Source organism: Rhamphochromis longiceps, linkage group LG18, assembly GCF_057381845.1.
Source record: "Rhamphochromis longiceps isolate RC_006_pf linkage group LG18, R_longiceps_female_GT1.1, whole genome shotgun sequence".
Taxonomy (NCBI): domain Eukaryota; kingdom Metazoa; phylum Chordata; class Actinopteri; order Cichliformes; family Cichlidae; genus Rhamphochromis; species Rhamphochromis longiceps.
Window position 1 is genome coordinate 26,149,509 of NC_140574.1, and position 8,004 is coordinate 26,157,512.

Consider the following 8,004-nt stretch of genomic DNA (forward strand, 5'->3'; position numbering starts at 1 on the left):
AAACTCTGGCTGATTGGGACCCACACCCAGTTTCACACCTTGGCTCAGGCGATTAGAGGATCATCAGGGGGTCCTTTTGTCCCTCTGTGGGGGGTTACTCCCACTCGGTTTATATCTGGGACTCTCCACCATTTGACCTTAGAACTGAAGAAGCTTCTCGGATGAGAGGTGAAACGTCTTCAAGCAACTTAAAGAAGTCCAGACGCTTTTCTTTGCAAGCTCCTTTGACTACGATGACCTGGATGACTGAGAACCTTCACAGACATACACTCAATGGACACTTTATTAGGTACACCATGCTCGTAATGCATTTGAACCTGTTTGCCTTCAAAACTGCCTGGATTCAATAAGATGTTTGAAACATTTTTGGTTTTGGGGATTTTGGTCCATATTCACACGATAGCATCACGCAGCTGCTGCACATCCATGATGTGAATCACCACATCCCAAAGGTGCTCTGTTGGATTGATATCTGGTGATCGTGGAGGTTGTTTGAGTACAATGGACACACTGTCGTGTTCAAGAAACTAGTTTGAGATGATTTCAGGTTTGTGACATGGTTTGTCAGCCATAAGAAGATGGGTACACTGGGCTCATAAAGGGATGAACATACTCAGCTGGGCTGATGCTCAGTTTGTACTGAAAGTGTGCAGAGAAAATATCCCTTACACTGTTACAGCACCAACAGTCTGAAGCATAAATACAAGGCAAAGAATATTCATGCTTTCATGTTGTTTACACCAAATTCTGAACCTGCCATCCGAATGTCACAGCATTTGGGTTACATTTTTACAGTTTTCTAGTGTCCAATTTTGGTAAGCCAGTGTGAATCGTAGCCTCTGTCCTGTTCTTAATTGGCAGGAGAGCCACCTGGTTTGGTCTTCTGCTGCTGTAGCCCATCTGCTTCAAGGTTCCATTTATTCTGTGTTCAGAGATTCTCTTCTATATACCTTTGTTGTAATGAGTGGTTATTTGAGGTACTGTTGCTTTTCTATCATCTTGTAGCAGCCTGGTCAGTCTCCTCTGACCTCTGGCAACAAGGCATTTTTGCTCCGAGAGCTGTCCTTCACTGGATATTTTCACTTTTTCGGACCATTCTCTGCAGACCTTTGAAATGGCTGTGTGGGAAAATCACAGCAGATCAGCAGTTTGTGACATGCTCAGATCATGCTGTCTGACACCAACAACCATGCTGCATTTGAAATCACTTAAATCTTCTCCATTCTGACGCTCAGTTTGAACAATGTCTGCATGTGTAAATGTAGAGTTGCTGCCATGTGATTGGCTCATTAAAATATATGCGTTAATGAGCAGTTGAAGAGGGGTGCCTAATTAAGTGGCCAGTGAGTCAGTGTATATATGACAGTGACAGGATAAATGAGGAAAAGCAGGTCCATGTCGTGGTCCGCATGTCTTCAGTGTCACCTTTCTTGTGTTCTCTCTCTCTCTTATCTCGTGAGAATGGGTATGTGCATGGCAGGTTACCGCCTCAGGAGGCGTGACAGTAATTAAGTTCATGAAAGAGCTGGATGCGCACACCTGACGGCCATTATTCATCACACTGTCTTGAGGATTTCCTCGGTGTGTGGCTTCTCTGTACGGCCTTTTTGGAGTCACAGTTCTACTTGGACATGTTCTTTAGATTTCACTCTTGAGAGGTTGTTTCAGTACCTAATGTGAAAACCAGCTCTTGTAAACAAAGCATCTCAGTAGTTGCTGTGTCTAGCTCCATCAGATCTTAGCTAATTGTGAACCAAAATGAAAACAGAAAAGTGCAAAAATATAAATATAAGAATAAATAAATAACAGAATAATAAGAATAAATAACAGCTTGTCCATCTCACTACCTATTTATTTTAAAAAAGCACAATGACTAGCACACTTGGATGCCGTTTGGGTTAAATGAGCTTGTTTCGACCTGCTTTGTATTTGTATTGCAGCATAATCTCAAAACCAGACATAGCCTTTGAATGAACTCAGAGAGGCTATTCTGAGATTGGCTGACTACCTAGCTACAGCTGAATGTTGAAAAAAATCTCCTATACTTAAGCAAAATTAGCAATCGTCAGAAAAAACCAAAGGATGCTGCTTTTGTCTGCCTAAAAAATTCATAAATAAATAATAAAAAGTGATCTATAACAGCAATCATCTTATGTGTGGGAGACTGAATTGAGTTCACAAATCAAAACTGAAATAAAAAGTCATGGGGAAAAATGGTTCCTTCATCAAAGTGAACGCTCAAAGCTCATCAGTGGTGTTTACATTGAGCTTGTAAACCTTAATGTCCACCACGAAGACCACATAGCAGCTTACCTCATTAGGTTATAGAGCTCATCATAATGTTTACAGTGTAGTTTGTTGGCTTTTTCCAGCCCATGATACAGTCCTAAATCTTATTAGTTATTCCAAATAGCTCGTGCTCTAGTTAGCACAATTCATTTGGGTCTCATTAAAGTGTTTTTGATGAATAAAGAACTGACTTAATGTGCTCCGGTAGTGACCTATAATGATTTAGAACATCATTAGAATCACCAGCCATCAAAGTGTAGGCTGATGCTGGCTGATTATCATGAATCTGGACAAAGTTGTTTGGAAAACCTAAAAAAAAAAAAAACCCTCAAAAAAAAAAAAAATAAAAAAACCACACCAAGTTAAATATGGCCCATTTACAATTTGACGTGTTGCAAATATATGCTACATAAAGCAAATAGCTTTAAAAACTTTATTACAAAGGGAAAAGAAAGAAAAACTGCGGTGGTGGTCATTAATATATAGATTCAGTTACTGTGACTCAGAGTGTGTGTCGAAAATAATTAGCAGATTTAATGACTTGTGATTTTTCATTAAAATAAAATGCTTGCAAATTACCATGGTTACCATGTGTACATATCCACGGCCCTGTCAAATATGAATATATTCTTATTTATATTACGAGTATTAAATAGTCACTGACCTGACACTAATGCTGTTAGATATGACTCCGTTTAATTTGTTTAAATTAGCAACTTTCAAGAACGCGGTGAGGCGCAGAATGTGTAAGCCTGTCGTTTTCAGTAAGTCACATTAAATATTAAAAAGACCTTTCTGCTTTCATTTCCTTAGCTTTTACAAGTAAATGTTCTTGAAATCAAAACTAATTAATTAAATACCAAGAGATGATGTGAATATATATAACCATGACACAAAAAGCTACTTTCTGTCTGTGCAATATTCGCCACTTCTACCTCATGCCATTTATTCCGTCCCTTTGTGCATCTTCACACAGCGTGCAGTGCACCTCCAGTTTGATAATGCACTGCGTTTGATACTAAAAAATCTGCTGTTTTCAAGGCTGGAGTAAAGCTGAGTATGGCAGGAAGAAGTTCTTTTAAATAAAGCACATACAGGCACAGTTGGCTGGAGGTTAAAGAATGAGGCTCTTAAATGGAAGCATGAGGATTTGGAGCCTCTCAATTGGGTGAGGACATGAGAATGTGAATAGAAGGGAAAAGGAGTAATGGTGAAAGCAAAGTGCCCTTAAATATGTCCTTCAGAAGCTGACCATGGAATACTGGGGACACTTTACACACCTGAAAGACTGGGAAACAAAGCATAGGCACTCACAGAGAGACATAATATGCCCTCCTACAGTCTAAAAACATGAAGGTTAGGTGAAGTAGAGAAATAGCGTGTGTGTGTGTGTGTGTGTGTGTGTGTGTGCGTGCGTATGTGTTCTTGAAATAGACTGCCAACCTGTTGAGAGTGTAGTAGGGTATAGCTGAATGCATGCTGGGACAGGCTCCAGCAAACCCCCTGTAAGCCTGCATGAGATAAGAAAGGACAGAAAATGAATGGATATTAATTCCCACCATGCAACACACTAAGTGAGCTTTCTCAGGGTAAGTAAAATAGTTATCTCATTAAAGTACATTTAAAAGTACATTAGCGCTGTAACTTTTGAGAGAAGACATACGACTTTTGTTACCTAACAAATGAAATTTTACATAAATCACATCCTTACTCAATTCATCGCAGTCACACGCGCTGCTCCAGCTTTCCTCGGTCTGTTATGATCACGAGATTTCGGCTGCTAATGTCAGTCAAAGCTGAGTCCTTTCCCAGTAATACATTTTGGTACAGTACACAAAAATGCTTGTACTTATGATTCAATATGAAAGTTACAGAATCATTAAGAGTTGCTGAACAACATAATGTCGGTGACACAAAGTAAGGCGTTTGAGGTTTTTTGAAGTCGTACCTCAGCGCTTAACGATTTTTGTGCCCCTTGAAGTGAAGCGGTGTAACCAAATTCCAGGTTTTAGCTGGGGATCAGGCTGACTGTAAAAGAAGGCATTTGAACTGTCATACTCAGAGCGCTTACAGCCTATTAATATTCCCGTCCCCGTCATAGTCTGGCTGAGAGTACTGTGGAGGAAGATGGCACGCGTGCTCATTGATGGCGGGTGGGCGTGAGATCGATAAATATAAAGTGCTGTTTTTGCAGCATAAAACTGTGTTTAATGTGCATGTGGATAGGTGAAAGTGGCCTTCAGTATAAATAAGACTAAATGTAAATGCTAGTCCATAATAAGATTTGGCCATGGAGCTGCGTGGAAAGGCAATAACTCAGAGGTCATGAAGTAATGAGGCACAACTTTAAAAGCTTCTCAGTATTATGTATCTCTTGGGGGTGCGCGGAAAGAGTAAATATTGATTCAGTAATGAGGAATGAACGGGTCATTATCGTCCTGTAGCTGAAGAAAGTCCTTGTGGAGAAAGTGATCCTTACAAGTTACCTCCATTGTTTAACAGATAGTCGTGAACCAATCTTCACCTATTGATTTATCAACATGCTACGTGACCGTTTGTTCTCTGGCAGCTCATCATCGTTTACTGTGCAGCCTCTAATTCACTCAGCAATGACTCCAGCTTTAACAACAACATCAACTGCACTTCAATTACACAACGAGAGACTTAAATCGAATCAAATTGTGCAACTGAAGTTTTTACCCAAGTGCCTCTGACAGACACTCCACTCACCGACCACTTTATTATGTGCACTTTGCTAGTGCTGAGCTGGACCTCCTTTTATCTTCAGAGCTGCATTAATTTTTCATGACATGGACTCAACAAGGTGCTGGAAACATTCCTAAGAGGTTTTAGTCCATATTGGCATGACAGCGTCACACAGTTGGTGCAAATTCAACAGATGCACATCCATGATGCGAATCTCCTGTTCCGTCGACATCCCAAAGGTGCTCTGATGGATTGTGATGTGGTGACTGTGGAGGCCATTTGAGTGCAGTGAGCTCATTGTCATGTTCAGGAAACCAGTTTGAGATGATTTGACTCTGTGACACTGCGTGATCCTGCTGGAAGGAGCTGTCAGAAGATGGGTGTACTGTGGTCACAAAGGGATGGACTCAGGTAGGCTGAGGTGACTAGCAGAGATGGGCAGTAATGTGTTACAGTAATCTGATTACTTTTTTCAAGTAATGAGTAAAGGGATTACTATTACAAAAAGTAATTAGATTACTGTTACTTTTCCATAAACACGCTGTGTTACTGCGTTACTAAACCGTGATTTTGTTTATGAGAGTGTCTCATGACAATGACGTGCGAGCGTGCGACGTCTCTGGCAGCAACAGACGTGTGCAGATCAACAATGGATAATATGGAGTGTTGGAGAGAGTACGACCATGCAGCGTTTAAAGCTGGGAAGTACTGACATTACTCTGAGTTTGATTCCGTAAAAAGTGACAAAAACACTAGTGTCTGTTGTACACTCTGTGTGGGAAGAAAAGTTCTTTCTACAGCGAAAAATAAAACGTCAAATCTGACCAAGCACCCGGCAAACCTCCAACAGCCCCACTCCTGCTAAACAGGTGAAAATCTACTTAAGAGAGACAGGACTCAGTGCTGCTGAATCTTTGATTTTATTTATTTTTCGCTGTGTTTTACTTGCATCTATTTGAAAGAGTGAGTGTAAATACAAAAATATTTCATTTCATATAAGATAAGATAGAACTTTATTAATCCCTCGGGTGGGTTCCTCTGGGAAATTCGACTTCCAAAAAAAGCACAGCAACGACCAAAGTTACAGTTACAGAACTGTTATATATACACACACACACACACACACACACACACACATATATATAAATACAGAGACAAATATAAATAAAATATACAAAGGGGATAAATAGAATAAATAGGAATAAAAAATAAATGCTGGGATATGCAGAAAATAGGGTTAAATGTTAAACAAATTTCTTCAAGTCAAAGACTGTTGCATATAATTTAATTTTTTACTTGATGCAATGTGCATAAAGTTAAAAGATTAAAACTAATAAAACACAAAAAGTTGTTAAAAAGTTTTAACAAGAGACATTTTCATTTGATTCATTTTTAATTGATGGAAAATGCAGAAAAAAAAAAGAATTGGGCTGAAAGGTTTTGCTTCATTAGGTATTCAGGTTGTGTATCATGTTTTTAAAAAGTAAGTAATGAAGTAACTAATTACTTTTGAAAATACGTAATCAGTAAAGTAGCTGGATTACTTTCTTAGAGAAATAATCAGTAACTAATTACTATTTTCAAGTGACCAACACTACTGACTAGGGACCCAAGAAAATATCCCTCATACCATTACGGTACACGACCACCACTGGAACCCATATTTTTGAGTATAATATGTAACAAAGTAATGTATGTGTGTAACGTATGAGCTCAGAATACTTTTTGTCCTATGCTTCATTTCTGGTTTGTAATAATTTAATTCATAAATGTTACCAACACTAGTCCCTCATCACCAAGAAGTAAATCGTCAAGGAAAATGTTGCTTTAAACTAAGCAGTGAAATCACTCAGCAACACTGTTCTGTGTGATTACAGCTGTATATATTTAAGTCAAATAGTATGATTTTGTCATTTTGAAGAGTAGTTGAGTATTTAACCCTGTAAAGCCTGAACCAATGAAATAATTGCCAGCAAATTAAATATTTTTGAAATTCTATTTAATGAATCTTATGACAAAAATTATAAATTTGTACATATGTGTTTTCATTTTTTGCAGTTCATTTAAAAAAAAAAGAAAAAAAAGAATCACACTGATGATGTAGACGTCAAAGAACTCACAAATATGACACAGCTGAATCTTAACACAGGGTATTATGTGGTTCTAGGTTGCTACAAAGGCAAGGAAGTTATTTATAGGTGTGTTTACAACTAGAAAAACACCATACTGGAGCTGGAGAGTCATATTTTTCCACACGAAATGTTGAACGATATTCGGAAATTTTATTATTCACACCCAAGTGCTCGAACAGAACAATGTATTTCTAATATGCAGCCACAGTGACAAACCCGACAGCAACATGAGTGCAATACACACAAACTTAATTCATGAATTATTCATATGAATTTATTTACAAATCATGTTCTTGCTGCGTTTGGGTTTCCTTCTGTGCAAATGCATCAATTTTCACCCTAAAGTCATAAAGTCCTGTTTGTACCACTCGTAAGCTTTAAGTTCTCAAATCTCAGTTCTCAAGTCTTTTTCTTTGTTTGTTTTTCCATACTTTTTTTTTTTTTTTTAATCTGGCCACTATTATGATGAGAACTAGCTCAAAAAATTGTAACAAAGATGCACTGTCACTGTTTACCTGTCAAGGGTTTCTTGATGTTCATCTGCATCACCGCTCATCTACAAAACAGTCCAATTAGGCAGCTCGTCTCTTTGGCATGCATGCAGGAATTGGGTCATATTGGGTGGCAACAGAGGTGGTTTGAAACTCAAAACATGAAGTTCAAACTAGAAAACATAACCAGGCAACAGAGAACCAGAACATTACCAGAATGACAGCGGAAAAACACAGCAAGCATAGAAGACAACAACAGAGGACAACACGGGGCTTAAATACACCAGGGAGTAACGATGGAATGGAAAACAGGAGGTAAGCACAGCTGGGGCTAATCTGACATAACCAGACACAGGAAGCAAAGCAGGATACATTGATATAGGACA